This window comes from Sylvia atricapilla, chromosome 12 (genome assembly GCF_009819655.1).
Source record: "Sylvia atricapilla isolate bSylAtr1 chromosome 12, bSylAtr1.pri, whole genome shotgun sequence".
Lineage (NCBI taxonomy): Eukaryota > Metazoa > Chordata > Aves > Passeriformes > Sylviidae > Sylvia > Sylvia atricapilla.
Window position 1 is genome coordinate 9,472,576 of NC_089151.1, and position 16,486 is coordinate 9,489,061.

Sequence of the window (16,486 nt, forward strand, 5' to 3'; positions counted from 1 at the left end):
TGCAAGGCTATCATATTTGCCAGAGATTTGTGGGGAAGTTGTATGTGTATGTGCACTATGGAGCACTCATGCAGCAACTCTGATGTTTCTCAAAAATCTGAGTTTACTTTGCAGCTGATACTTTGCCAAAATTCTAATTGTAGTTACCGTTTTTCTGAACAAATGTATATGCTCACTGTAGTAAATAAAATGCTTTTCAGAATGCACACACATAACCAATAAATGTGGAATTTTTGGACATATGGTGACCTGTTTGGTGCCGCTGTGTGTGCATAGCTGATGTGACCTAAATACAAAGTAAGTAGGGTATGTATGTACATGTGTATGAATAACAGAGAGATGATTCCCAGGGGAATTGGAAAAACCTCAGGAGTCAGAGGCATGCAGGGATACACTGAAGAAAATCTCATGAGTAAGAATCTGTATATTACAATTCCTAGGATCTGAGGAGAAATGATTAACAGAAGCTGTACAGGAGTTGTATGGCTTGGCGGTTTTATCTGTCCAGCCACAGTTAATGGCATTATAGGTATTCACAAATTACCCCACCATCAACATTTTGTCTGTTATAATTTTCTGCATTCACAGATGGGATCTCTAAACAGACCATTCCAAGTATAATTCCAGTCATAATTCAGTTTTCATAGTACTTTGCATAAATGTCTATTTTTGATGATACACTGCTCTAATTCATTACAGCATTTTTGTCAGTTCTAGACTGGGAAAACTGACAAGAAAAGCCAATTGCTTTTCATATAGTATTGTGAAGGAGTTTCAGAACCAAATTACACAGACATATGTCAGAGGGAAATACAATCCTGTGTACAATTTATGTGTTTCATGGTGTTGAGTGAGGAAGGCTAAGTACAGAAAACAGTGGTTTATAGTCAACCTGTAACCCTATTGATTTGAAGCACATCAATTTTAAGAAAAGCATCTGTATGCTTGACTAATCTATATTAAGCATTGCAGTTATCCTTATAAAGAATAAGCTCATTAATATTTAAACTACACATTAGCTGCATCTCTTATAAGAAGATAATATTCCCCATTATAATGGGGGATAATATTCCATTAATTATGGCCAAATTAACATGAACTGAGAATAACTGATTGGGAATAAATATTTCATGTTTTAAGTGAAACCTGAGTTAAAGTGATAACAACAGTTTTAGTCACCCATTATCTGCTCATTTTAGAGTGCATCTCTTTTAAAATTGATGCAACTAAGTTTTGGATTGAGACTGGCTAATGCTGGAATTTGGACAGTTGTTTTCTTATCCCATATTGCATTCACTTTGCATTTCTTTCAACTCACGTGCTCTAAATGAGCCTAAATTTGAGCACCCGTGGAATAACTGTGATCTCCCAGAACTGCAGTATTTGCATTTATTTAGTACCCATTCATCTGTTTATAATCTCAAGGTTAAAACACTCAGAGATGTGTATTGTAAGCTCATGGTATCTGGCTCTACCAGTAAAAGCTTTCTCTACAGATAGGATGTCAACTGAAGCTTTTTCTCAATACCATGCAAGTTTTGCAAGTTTTACAAGTTACCACTCAGAAAACAGTTTTTGTGCAATGACGTGACAGGGAAATCTGAAGAAGCTCTCTGTGCTGTGTCATATTTATTTGGTTTTCATTTGAAAACATAATTCCTGCAGGGAATTCTGTTTCAGCCACAGAACAGAGGCCTGTGAACAGCTCTTCCTTCTGCCTGAATGTCCCCTTACGAATTGCTGATGGTTAGGAAAGCTCACAGTGACAGAACAGGAGACAGCAGCTTTGTGCTCAGATGACAATAGTCTGTATCTGTGCTAACAGCAACTGGCACCGTTAACTACCTATCCATAGGCTAAAAGCAGAACAATTATCACTGCATGCCTTAGAATGATGAAATCCATTCTGTTTCTATAGTAACAGGAGTGACAATTTATATTATGACCTTAAGAAACTACAATGTGACCATTTCTTCTTTCTATTTTTTATTGCAGTTTTACCAGGAGCAGCAATTCTCAGAGAATATAATGTTTAAGATGATGCACATAATTGGCAAAGATAAAGGTAAGATGTACTTTACCCATAACAAAGAGATGCACAACATACATTCAAGTTGAAATGTTGCTTTTGACTTATGTTATCTAGAAACATACCAAATTTAGTGATATTTGAAGGGGATTCTTCTTTTCTGTTATTGCAAATAATTTTGAGTGGAAGCTTTAGAAAAAATACAGAGTAGGAGAAAATATGATGAGGACTTTAACAAGTCAAAATTTTGCAATTGTTTTGCCACCTGGTCTGAACATAAACTATCATATGAAAAAACAGTTGTATATTATGAGCTTTCTTCCTCAAGCATATCAAAATATCAACAGTTTGTAAGAGATTACTTCATGGATGTGTTTATTATACTGCAGCATTTTTAAGCCTATCCAAGCTAGCATTTATTTAGTTAGCTTGTTTTTTTTCGTAGCAGAATGCTGTGGCTAAATGTTGCTCTAGGTTTTGAAAAATCTATCTTTATAGATATTTTATGAATGTTATGGTATAAACCTGTCAAGAGAGAACAGTTCTTGAGTTCTTTACACTGATTTCAGCATTCTGTTTTAATATTGCTTTACTTGATAATCACTTCCCTTTACAAATGATATAGCATGTGTAACTGCAGTCATTTAGTAACAGTCACAATTCTTGAAACATTAAATAATTTACAACCTTCCTTCTCCCTACATGTTTGCCTTGCCCAAAGCCTCTCTCCTCATTATATGCTAAATATATGAAGTGTTCCTATGAGCCTCTCTAGAGCTGGGATCCTCTGCTATGAGTGAAGGATTATGGAATATCTCTTCAAGTTACCTACAGTTTCAGCAGGGTGACACTAATCTGTGTCTGCTGGTATTTCCTTGCATGTCACAGAGACAATCAGATAAAGAAAGGAGAACTTAATCGTAACTCTGTGCTAGAACATCTTGTTCAGTTACTTGATGTTCTTTCTTTACATGCAGTAATTAATTGCTATCTTGAATTTAAAAGTTGGGGGGGGTTAACTAAGATAAATTACTAGCCTTTATCATAATTCCAGGAGTGTCTATAGCCATGTGTTTTAGAAACGTTTTTAGCCTCCAGCTCATTTTTAAATTTCATTTCACTGCATCCTAATGCCCTTTCTAAGCCCTGGCTTAGATTGCTGATTTAAACTGCATTTTTTAATGCATGTGGAGTTTTTAAGTTCTTTTTTCTTTTGTTTTATTGTGCATGCCAGTTTTAGAAACACGCCCTCTCTGCACTGGCAATTACAGTGATAAACACAGACATTTTTCTTTAAAAATGCAAATAATTTTATTTTAAATGATAAGCAAGCATTCTGTTCAAAGTCTGAAATATTCAACTAATATTATCTCCATTTCTAAGGGCATTCAACTGAGCAAATCAGAAAAGTTAAGTAAAAAGTTAAGATGCTGAATATTTCTAGCATCTAGATTTGCATATTATATATGTAGTCAGTGATATGAATATAAATCTTGCCAGTCATTAGCCAGATTTTGCATTACGTGTGAATTAAGAGGTTACGTGACTGTCATAAGAGCCAGCAAGGAAACTGCTTAAATAGAACAGGAAGAATGAAGGGGATTGCTTTTGTTCGTGTAAAAAGAGCAATACTCAAATCCACCTAACACAGTTCCTCTTCTGGAGCAAAAATGGAATAAAAAACTCTGTTTAAGGCACATAATGACATGACATATTCTGACTTCATGAGATCAAGTGTGGTCTGAAAAATACAGAAATCTGGTTACTCTGACTGTACATTCTTCATTTTGATTTTGATGATTCTTACATATGTTTAGGTATGTTCTCTACTCATTTCACAATTCATGTCTGGATGGAAGGAAGATTATCAAGAGTACTTGTGTGGAATGGAGAAAAAAGAAATTATGCTGTTCTAGGAATTCCAATGATGGGATGATTTTTTCATAGTTACACAGGTATTTTGCTTATTTTTGCTTGCTTGTTCATGGAAAATATGGAGAACTGTTAATTTGCTCTTCCTTGGGGTCCTTTATAATTACAAAAGATAGTTTATCTGACTCAAAACACGTAGAATTTCCCAATTATCTTAATATTAAATATCTGAGATGACCACCCAAAAAAATACATGTGGCACCAAAAAGAGAATTTTGTGAATGAAAAGTTAATGTTACAATTATTGTGCAAGTACTATATAAATCTTCAAAATTTCAATTAAATTTAGACTTAACACATCAAACTGCAGCTAATAATTAGATCCTTAGAAGAATAAAATATATTAAATAGTTGGACTGTGAACACTCATGAGTACACATTGCTTGTTAAGCCATAAAAAGCTGAAGGACCATAACAATGGTTAGCCAGTAAATTCTGTTCCACACACAGACATGCATCAATAAAATATTACAGTAATAATGTTAATATTACATTAACAAACAGTGTTTTGTAATAAGCAGTAAACTGAAAAAGACCTGAGATAAGGATAGATAATCACTGTGTTTTATAAAGAGAAATTATCAGCCAAATATGTCTCATTTCAGTTAGCATGTACCAGATTGACTTTATTTTTTAGTGACAATTTTTTACTTCTTGAGTTTCTGTTTGTTCATGCAGGTTTTAGACTAGAAAATTATTGTCCCTTAATCCCTATGCCAGCATAACTACAACATTATCATTGAGAAATATTCCAGTTTTATTCCCCACATTGATAGATGTGCAAATATATGGCTTTTTTTCAGTCACTGATCCTTCAAAACTGAACACAAGTGAAAAAATTAAACTCCACTTCTCTTAATGAAAACACCTCAAGCAAGTTTTTTAGTTTTGGCGAATTATAGAGAAGATCAGGGAACAGGATTCTTTTCAAACTAGGTGCTCATTTAGAAACGAAAATGAAAAAAATAGAAGTAAAGTGAATATGACAGCTCATTTTATTCTGCTGCATATGTTCGTCTACGACTAATGTACACAGTATTTGCAATTCGTTCTTGTTTGCCTGAAGAATTCTGCTCAAGATCCTGAATGTTAACACATGCCTTGAATTCCTGTTAGTATCCCTACTTTACCTCTGCTGCTACAAAGCTTCATAAATAGTTCTGTCTTTTGGCCTGGAACTATGCAGAGAGTCTGTAATGACAGACTTCAGTGATGAGCAAGAACAGAGAAAGTTCAGTAAATAAAGAGCAAGGCTGTGGTTCCAATTTCCAAAAAGGAAAGGCTATATGCAAGACATGGCTTTCAATATAACTGGAAGTTTCCATTTTGTGGTTTTAAACATATGAATTTCAAATTAAGCCTAGGGTGGCTTTGATCTGGTAAGATTTTATTAAATGGAATCCATGTCTAAATTTTTCTTATATCTTGGCTTCTATTTTTTAAAAATTATTCTTAAATTATGCACACCAATATGAAAGTATTTTAAAGTTAAGTCATGAGAAGGCCAAAGGCTAATCTACCTGTATTATCTGATTTTTACCCTTTTTTCCACCATTTCTCAATATCCTTTAAAATATTAGTTTAATAGAGAAGCAAAATGTCACATACTTGCATATGTGTATGAATCTGAGTTGTGTCTCTATGCCATATGGTATTCAGCTAAGCCTGGTATAGTTGACATATGTCTGAGTAAAATCTCTTTCTGGTATTAGATATTTCAATTTCTTCCTTTGCATTTGCTGAAGATAAGATGACACAGGGCATTTGTAACAGTCATAGAGTTATCATTTTTCTTGAACAAACTGTTCCTGTTTACTTAAACCTTTCCAGAGGGTTTCTGGAAAAAATTTGCTTTGCCAAGTGAAAACACCAAATCTCTACTGCTGGTAATAAACTCAATTTGCAATAAACTGCAGTCCAGCCTGATTTACTCTGTTGTCCATAAATTTGTGACATCTCAAGGACTGAAAGACTTTACTCTTCTGCTGTCATTGCTTGCTGTTCTATACTGAGGGAATTTACTGACATTTTTTGGATAAGGTATTGGCAGTCTGGTCACTGTAGTCTTTACCTTTGTTTTTTGGTTTTTGCTAGGCCACTCTTAAATCTGTGAACACACTCAGTGTCCAGAAGAGAGTTCTGGATAGTTTTTTAATCCCCCATTCTTGAGTGTGGTAAGAAACACTGGGTCCCAGACTGGAACCACTGGCTTGTCATACTGCAACAAATCTGGATAGCAGATCTTTCCAAAAATTAGATTCACTCCTCTAACGTTGCCATAGCAATATCAACTGCACATTCTGAAGTGAAAGTTTTTAATTTAATGTGAATAACTGAATTAGGGAAGGAGCACTTAAAAGCTTTAGATGTGTTCTACTTTCCTAGACATCCATAATAATAATGTACCTTAACTTGAATTTATTTTAGGAAAAGGAATGAGAACAAAGAATTCTTTAGTGGCAGAGTATGACGTCTTTTAATTATGTAGTTTACAACGAGTGCAAAAAATGGAGAACATAATTTGTAAAGTTAAACTGAAACATTTAACAAAGAAAGTTCTCAGTGATTTCATGGCTTCATGAACTACACTCCTGAGTGACAGTAGTCTTCTGCTCTTAGCTTTATTTCCTATAAATTCAGATACAGTAGAGATGTATGCGAATCATCTACCACTGCAAACAGATTCCTGATCCAAGCATGTACATTGTCTTCTTTTATTTTCTCCTTAATCAGCTTTGTACTGTGATCAACTTTACAAATTTTTCTTTCTGCTGATGTGTAGACTTGGAATGTTAAAAAATATATACCCTTTACAAAGAAAGGAAGAAATCAGAAATGTCAGGATAAATTTAACAGATGTTTTACTATCTAATGTTTATTAAGGATGCAAATCTAAGGAGTGGACCTAGCTGGCATGCCACAAAACTCTATTTTTATGATGGCAGATCTGTAGGGCTTTTGTTGCTGTGAATAAGGTGGCACTCCAGGACAGTCATTGAAACACTGTGGCTGCAGTAAGAGACTGGATGACAATTTAGTTGGGTAGTCCTGGTTTTTCAAAAGTATGTTTTAAAGGAAAATATTTTTCAAATACCTCTTCTCTACACTGCATCAAAGATCCTATTTAACAAGACCTAATTCCTATTTAGACCTCAAAATCCAATGTTAAAAATCCATGTTAAAAATACATGACCTGATTGGAACTTGCTGGTTGATCAGGAGTTTAGGAGACTTAGTTCTTTCATTTCTATCCTAAATGGAAATGGTTGACTTCTTAAAAGAATCTCTCCCTTTAATTGTAGACTTTGTTTGCTAACACAAGGCTGTAAATTTGGGCTTGAAATGGTAAAGTACAAAGCACGTATTTCCAGTGATTTTTGAAAGAGTAGCCTTTTAATCTGGTTATTTGGTTTCATGTTCTTTGCTATTTAAAGTTTGTGTATGTGGTTGTGCTCCTGCATGATCCTACAGTGACTTCAGAACTGTTAGTGGTTGCTATCCTTGAAGCCTGAGCTGCTCCCCTTATAGTAGAGAAGTGTGTCATTAGTTCAGGGCTGTGTTATTATCTCTGAATCTTTTTGCATCCTTGGGTTTTCAGCTTCTAATTCTAACACTATCACTAACTAAAATAACACAAATAAAATGAAGTCTTCCCAAACCCTCTGACAGCGGTCAGTTTGTGCAGCCATATGTATCTGGATGCTGGCTGAGATTAGATATGGATCTCCCCCATGTTTATTGTTTGCATATAATTTGTCTATCCCAAGATGGAATGCTATATAATGCTGCAATTAAAACATGATTTCTGTATAAAATATGTTAAAAGCACCCTCACGCTGGGATGCCATAACAGCGAATGCAGTTCTTTCATTAATAATTTATTATCATTGGTTGCTCATGGGGAAGCTGACCAGCCTTTCAACTTTCATTTTGCCCCTTAAATTACAGGGGAAAACATGGCATACTCTAAATTGCCCTACTCTAAAAACATGGCATACTCTAAATTGTCTGAAGTGGAGAGTAATTCTGTTGGAAACAGAGCCTCATTGATGGGTAGTACAAGCCAGGATCTTTCTTCAACAATAATGGAATTCAAGGGATTATGGTGGATATAGCCACAGCATTATGACAGGGGAGAGCTTGTCTTTGGTTTACATTATATTAGCTACTATTTTGTCATTTCAAAGTCCAAACTCATTTTATTAAAGGATTGCTTTATTTTGGAGACAGAGGAAATTTCCTTCTACCTAATGGACAACATAAATCAACATGTGGGTATTGGGAAGGGAAAAAAACCCTGTATTTTTGGTTTGCCACAAAGCTGTTTGCAATGCAAAACTGCCTGTAATTTCAACATACAGATGCAAGCCTGATTACTGCATTTGAGGGAAAGCTATTTTTGACAATTTAACCTCCTTGAGTGATACAGTTTGAACCACATTATCCTTGTGGAGTCCACTTTGTAAGGTGCTATTGCTACCAAAATAGCTGTGGTTGGTGTGCTGGTTGCCTAGCTGTACTTAGAGCACCACAGGCTCTTTTTCCTATGTAAGTGGAGCAAATCATGTTATACAGCTAGAGAATCTTATTCTAGGCTGGGTATCTACCCAGAGACAAGAAAAATCATGCTAAGAAAGTAAATAAGGCTATAATTGTTTAACCACAGTTATTTTTGCATAGCAGAGGAACTAGATATTGAAGTGTTTTTTTCCAGTCTTGTTTAAAACGTGTAAAATGTTGAACTGAAATGTTGGACAGGGAGACTTACTATCCCAAAGTTGTCTGGCCTTACCACCTAAAGCTATCAAGCAGTGGAATAGACTTCTGAAGAAAAATGGCTGATATGGCAGCAAAAGACACAAATTCAGAGTCAGTTCAGAGTTAGGATTAAAAATAAAGACAGGAAAGCATATCAAGGCATTTGGAGGCAGCCATGGCAACCATTTAACTTTTTTTTTCTTTCAATTACATTGTCATTTAAAACATTCTAGGCTTTTGACTCAGTTTATATGAAATAGAGTTCTAAAAATTACTTTTCCAGAAAAAAATTATAGTTTGTTCTGTGTTCTCACTTCTTTGCCTTCATATGAAAGCAAATATAAGTGCTGACTGAATTATTTCCCTATGAGATCTTCCTTTATTGCTATTCTGAAAAGAGAAGCTCTCTTTTTTTATTATTCATGGAGCTTAAAAGAAGTGCCCGCCAATTCTTACTCAGAGATTATTTTGCATTTGTTATGGGATTCATGCATCAAACATCAGTGTAGCTTAAGAATATTCTGCCTGCTAGATTCCTACTAAATGTTCTCAAGCTGTTACAAGGCATGTGAAATGCAGATCTAATTTAATGGGTTTTGTGCAACCATGCATCACAAATATAATACCTTGGTGAATGATAGATATTTATTTACAGGCCTAAAAATGCATTTAATACTTGCCATATGAATAAAATATACTGGTTGCCTGGAAAGCTCCAGACTCTGATCTGTACAGCTTTGAGCATTGGATCTGCTGTGGTTTGTGATACAACCTTACTTTATGAATAAAATGAGGTCTGGAGGACTACAGCTAAACTCTATAGGCTTAGTGATTTCTAATATGTAAAAAATCACTGAGTCCTGAGTTCTAAGAAGTGCTATCAGTTCTGATCTCCAAGTTTGACAGTCACACTCAAATCTTTGTGAATTGAAATAATGGTTTAGACAGTAACTGATCACTAGTGAAATTAAACCATGGTGGTATTACTTTGCAAATGGTTTTGAAAGAAAAGCATAACTTAATACCCATGACTGTCCTGTGGATATTAAATTGTATTTTAGCATCAGCTAATATAATAGAAGTTTAATTTATAATAAAGACTGTTAGGATTAATTTAGTAGTAAATTAAGCATCTACCTATGAATACTGTAGGAAATTTATTCTTCAAGGATCTTTTTTCAGAAGCAGACCTCGAGTCTGTTGTAGAAGTGTTACTGTATTGATTTAAGGAGCTTTTTTAATGAGTAGTGTGTTCTAGTGCAAGCAGCATTTGCTTATACTTCATTACACATTTCATGGTGTGATATGCCACCTAGTGTCATATTCCCCAAAAGGAGGAAAACACTGCAAAATCCTTCAGCAAGTCACTTGGAGGGTTAGGGGATTTTCTGAAATGTTAGGTGTTCAGCAATAAACTAAGCATAAACAGCAAAGAACTACTGTTTACATCTGGTTTTACTGACTCTTTAATTTAATATTTGCTATGTAGTTCTTTGTTCAATAACCCTTGTTGTCTGGGTACACATCTATTAAAAAACTCTTTTCCCACCTATAGCCATGCATTTTGGTGTTTATGCCTAAAGAACTGTTTATACCTGTAGCATCCTACATGAGTGCTGATTTCATGCTATGCTTACAAAGAAGTTAAATTACAAAGAGAAAAATTTTCTAAAGCATCTAAATGCATATAACTGGGCAGGGAAAACTGTTAATAGCCCCAGAGACTTTGTAAAGATTACTCATACAGTATGTTTATAATGCTATGGTATATTCTTTTAGTAAGCTTAATTGGTCAATATTGACTTACTTCTATCCTACAAACAGATGGGATTTCATACAGTCAGTATGTATGCTGTGCACACTTAAAAACCTTTTACAAAGCTATTAATACCTGGGGTGGTTTTTTCCCACCTCACACAATAACTCACATCATGACATGTCATTCTTTTTCATCAAAACAAGAGGGAGAAATGGAGAAACTCACTATATATTTAAGCTCTTTGTGTTTCTGGTATTTATTTTCTGCATTGAGTCAATTTTCTAAGTTAGCCTCATTTTTAACAGTGTCAGGCAAAGCAGTGCAGAAGCAGTTTGTTTTGTGGTCTGACAGCCACCTTGTCTGAAATGGGAACTATTTAAAACACTTGCCAGACAAATACAACTTCATCTTGATTGTAGTTGAAGAAGGGAAATGGCTTATAGTGAGTAATTTTACTGTGATGGTGAGTTTCAGAATCACTGTATTTTTGAGTTAGCAGCAGATGAAGTAGTAGACTATGAATGGAAACGATTAAATGGTACATCTTACAAAAATGCAACAGACTTTTATTTCAAAATTAATGTCAGTTAAAATACAGTAGAAAACTGGAGATCTTGGGATTTTTAATGAGTTGAATACATTAAATGTAAAGTGGGTAACTCTCAAATCTCTTCTGGTTTTGTATGTATAAACAAATTATACCACTACTTTTGTTGCATGGTAGGTTTTGTAAAAGCTTACTTTGAGTCTTCTGTGTTTCTATAACAAAAAGAAGGAAAAAAACAAAGCCAAAAGTGATTCGTACAATTCACACAGTTCACTATTGCTCAAGAGAATTGGTGCTATATACCTTTCAGTGCATGTCCATATAGACATGCCAGTCATTCTCACAGTTTTTAAAACTCTATTCAGTAGGCACATGAATTTAGGGTTATGAGACTAACATTTTGACTGGGATATAAAAATGTTACCTCACAAAATTAGTTTTTATGGGAATCATAATTAGAATCCTGGTAAGAGTGTGAAAGAGCAAATTGTTCTGTTCATTAGAAAGTCTGCCTGCAGAATTCTAATCTCACAATATTTATTGGCAGTGGTGGTTGTAAATATTGTGTGCAGCAGAAGGAGCTCAGCTTGACTGTTCAAATCCCAGATGGAAGTTGGGTTGCTGGTGGTTTAAAAATTCTATATTTGAATTACAAATTCCTGCAAATGTTGATGCAGAAGAATAATCATGGAACAGGAAGAAATCAGAAAGCTGGAAAAGTAGAACTGATCTGAATATATTTATTACCTTCCACTTTGGATGACGTTTTCCTGACACTGCCGATGTCTGACTAACGGCTCCAAATGTCAAATGAAGCACAATATGGTTTCCATACCCCAGGACAGGATGCTCATCAGGCAAGTTATTAGTCTAGAGAGCTCTTCAATGAATATTTAGTCAAATTAAGACATGAAATACCATTTTTTATGTTAAGACCTACAAAAATCTTTAATGATAATTTCATGGACATTTAAAAAGAAGGAATCAATGGGACAGATTTCTGGAATACTGCTACACTTGCACGGGCTTTAGCTCTTCTTCAGCTGGCTGCCTGGGTTACCTTACCCTTTTAAAGCTTTGGGGATGTGAGCTTTTGAAACTCTCTATTAGGATGAAAATGTTTTATCACCAGTTTACGGAAAACATCATACCTGTTACTCTGCACAGCAGGAAATAAACTCTGAAAAATGGATTTGTTGAGAGATTTTGAAAGAACAAATGAAAGCGTATGTCATTTTGCAAAGTGTAGTCCTTTTAATGCATAAAACAAAAAGCAGAAGTGACTCTTCCTCTTATCTTTTGAGGAAGTGGAAGGAAGAAATACATATTCCATTTTGTTGAATGAAAAAATGCCACTCTAATATTGTTACTGTGGCTCTGAGTTCCTGCTGGCCTTTGTGTCAAAGCAAATGCTGAGTGTTCTGAGTTTAATGCTATGAGTAAAGGAAAACTGCAAAATACACAAAAGAGGGTTCAAAATCCTGAGGAAAAATTTACACAACGTGGGGAAAAAAAAAAGAAAGAGGTATATAATGGGCAGGAAGAATGAATGAGTAAGCGAGCATTATTAATATATTTAAGGAAAAATAAAAGATGAGGACCTGATAGGAAGATAGGAAATCACAAGTTAAATACAAAGTATTTAAAGTATATAAAGATGAGGAAAAAGAGTTCTTACACACCTGGAAGCAAGTAGTGCTTTGTAGAATCCTTAAAAAAATATAATGCAAAATTATCAATGGAATCTTATTTCAGATCAGGGCATATAAGGCTTTAAGGTTAGCCTTTATTTTGATATCCTTGCTATCCATCCTGGCATAATACATACAAAAAAAGCTAAAAATGTGCTGCCTGTCATGTGTGATCTACTTTTTTGAAAACCTGTTCCCATAGCAACACTGCTGTTGCATGGTAGCCTAGGTATGTAAGTATAGGAAATTAAACCTAAATTTGTATGTGTGCACATACTTTTTCTCCCCTGAATAAACACAAACACGTGTGGGTACTCAGAGGGCATAGTGCATGTCCTGGAGCCCAGGACACTGGGTTGGGATCTTTTCTCACTTAGATACAAATACATTGCAGAGATTAATGATTTCAATAATACCACAGAACCCCAGGCTAGAAAACCCAAAACTATAGATTAGGTTCATATTTTTAAATTAGGCTCTATATTTTTAAAGATTTCAAAACATATTTTTGAAAAGAAGAAATATTCTGTGGAAGTAGATTATTAACTGCAAACCTGAAATTTAGTCTGTTCTAAAGATTAACATTTAAATTGTGTATTTATGTTACATCTTGAATTAGGAATGTTGTGATAACCCAGCTGACTGATTAAAAATGTACCAAACCACAGCATACTGGACTGAAAACCAGGTCTAACAATCTACGTGGTGAATTCCTAGAACCAGATGAAGTGTGTGACATTAGCTGAGAGATTTTGTTATTGCTCTTTTTCCTTTTAATCAGGTAATGATGAAAATACAAATGATCGTGTATGTAATAATGATAAATGCAGTAATAACTGATCCAGAGCTGCAAAACAATATTTCTCATGCCAGCTTTACATATAAATTTGCACAAATCACTTATCTGTGCACCCCTACCTTACTTCATACAGCTGTGCATGATAACAATGGAACTTGAGTGTCTATAGACTGACTAGATGAAAAGTGAACAAACATTTTTCTACAAAGAATAAAAAAAGACTCTCTGTTGACTCCAAAGGAAACAGGATGATAACCAGTGTTTGTGTACTATTATTTAAATGCTAAATAGAGGGGAAGCCGTAGGAGGAGCGGCTGAGGGCGTTTGTCTTGTTCAGCGTGGAGAAGAGATTGAGGACAGAGCTCGTCGTGGGCTGCAGCTTCCACAGGAGGGACAGTGGAGGGCCAGCACCGATCTCTTCTTGCTGTGACAGGACCCGAGGCGAGGGCTGGAGCTGTGCCGGGGGGGATCAGGTTGGATATTAGGAAAAGGTTCTTCACCCAGAGCAAGCTTGAGCACTGGAGCAGCTCCCCAGGGCACTGATCACAGCACCAAGCCCGGTAGAACTCGAGGAGTATGTGGATGATGTTCTCAGGCAGAGGGTGGGATTTTTGGGGTGTCCTGTGCAGGGCCAGGAGTTGGACTCCGTGATCCGTGTGGGTCCCTTCCAGCTCAGCATAATCTACGATTTTATTTTAATTTACAATTTCCTACATGAAAACCTGTCACCTGAATAATCTTCTGTTTTTAGTTGCATTAAGCACTTCAGAACTCTGGTTTATTAGAAAGCAAGTCACACAGATTCAGATCAAATGGGTTGAGATGTTTATCTTTTATTATATAACAACGTTATCTTCCTAAAAGTAAAAAAAATTCTAGTGAATTCTAGAGATGCATATCTAAGGGCCAGCAGATTTCTGCAAGGAGGCTGCTGCATCAATTCAGCCCTGATCTGGCAAGCATGTGTTGCTATGGCAATGGAGATTATTGAGTGTGAACATGCTGCTGCAGCTGGGTGACAAAGACGAAGCCTAATTTTTACACTAATTTTTGTTTTAAAATTAAGGGGGGTATTTTGTCAGTCAACCTTAGGAACCCTGTGTGAACTTCTAGAGTAAATTAGAATGTTACTAACAACTTTATAACTTTGCTTTCTATTCTGCAGCTGGTGTGCCTGAGGAACATGTTCACTCTAATGGAGAAAACATCCAGCCTTCCTGGTTTAAGTTTCTAGCTGCAGGAGACAATTGTAGCACTTAACTATAGAAAATAATTTTTAAAGCAAACATCAGTTTGTGTAAATACATTATTGCCTGCATATTCTAGGCACCTTCATCAATGCATCAGCTCTGCCAGATTATCTCCTGGCAGTTACGTAAGGAAAATTAGTTTGAAAAGTAATACCTTAGTTTCCATGGAACTCCTCTAGTTTTCATGGGTATGTTTGTAGGTTAGAACTTTACTGTGGGTAGAAAAAGCACTGAAATAAATGGAGGGCAGAAAGGGAATGTAAAAAGATAAAAGAAGAAAGAAATTACATAGTAGAGAATAATTAACATTAGGCACCACATAGGTTAAGTACTTCTACAAGTTATCAGATCACCCTGACAGGTACATAAATACTTCTCTCTTCTTAAGATATCTGGATTTTAAAGAGTCAAAGGCATTGTTTATTATTAGCAACATAGAAATGAAACATTAGGAATTGCTGTAACGTCGGGTTTGTAGATTTGTGTTTAGTTAGTGCTATGCTGTGCCAAATTATTTCTGGACTGGCCATCAGGTGATGTCAAGAAAATTTCCATAAGGTCATGGACTTGTGCATCTTGTTCTAACAATTCTGACTTAGAGGAGTGAATAAAATTCATCTTAAAACCTAATTTAAACTTACTCTCTTTCAGTTAGAAGCCATTCCCCCTTGTCCTTGGGCTAAGCATCTCAGTGAATGAGACGGGACTTTCCACCCACATTCTACTCCCCCCCCCAAATTCCAAATATCCACAAAGACTGTAGAGTTCAGCAGGAACACAACTGAGAGTCAGCTTGATTAAAAAATAATAATCAAAAATTTTTCCTCTAGCAGAGAATCACCATTTATGTAGTGCAATATGCAAAGCAGCAGTATTTTCATCAGCTTTGCAGATTGCAAGGTGCCAGTTCTCAGTGCTCAGCAATCTCTGTCAAAAGGCAATTGTGTCTGACTGGACTTTCCAGTGGATTGACTGTCTCAGCCAGCATCAGGGACCCAGCTGTGTTTGAAGTGATTGAGTGTCCTCTGTAAATCTAATTATAAATATAAACAATATCTTCAAGGGCTCATTAAGAGGGTAATTACTAGTTTTGGAAACATCTAATGAAACTCTGCCAGTCTGGAACTGGAGTTATCAGTCACAAGCTGATTTTAAAGCATGATATAATAAATCTCTGGCCGAAATGTAGGTTTTTTTCAGGCAAAAGTTTTGCAATTTATTAGAAATAGAGAATTCAGTAATTAATTAGAAGATGTACTTTCTTCCATAAATTTCATAGACTTTCCAGCACAAGTCTAACTTAGAGAGCAGATTGATGGTAAAGCTGAGAAGAGTTTTGGATACAATAAACTCAGGTTTGAATTCTCTGTAAAAGGAAAAATACATAAACACACAAATTTAGAATCAATTGTGACCACTTAAAAATGCAGTCTTTGGTCAAGGGTATAACTACTCTCTGCCCAAGCAGCTGGCCCTGATGCTTGTGCTGCTCTAGAATCATACAGACACCCACCTACTGAACCCTTTTCTAGCCATGCAGTGCTAGAATTCAAACTCTGCTATTTTTCTAGGAGAGCTTCTTAACTAATGGACACACTGTTTGCCAATTCTGCGGCAGTTCTAACACCCGGATGAACCAAAAAGAAAAGTTACATTTCTTGGAGCATCCAATGAAACTTTGTATTACAACATGTGCCATGTATCTCTCCTGTTTTATGTGA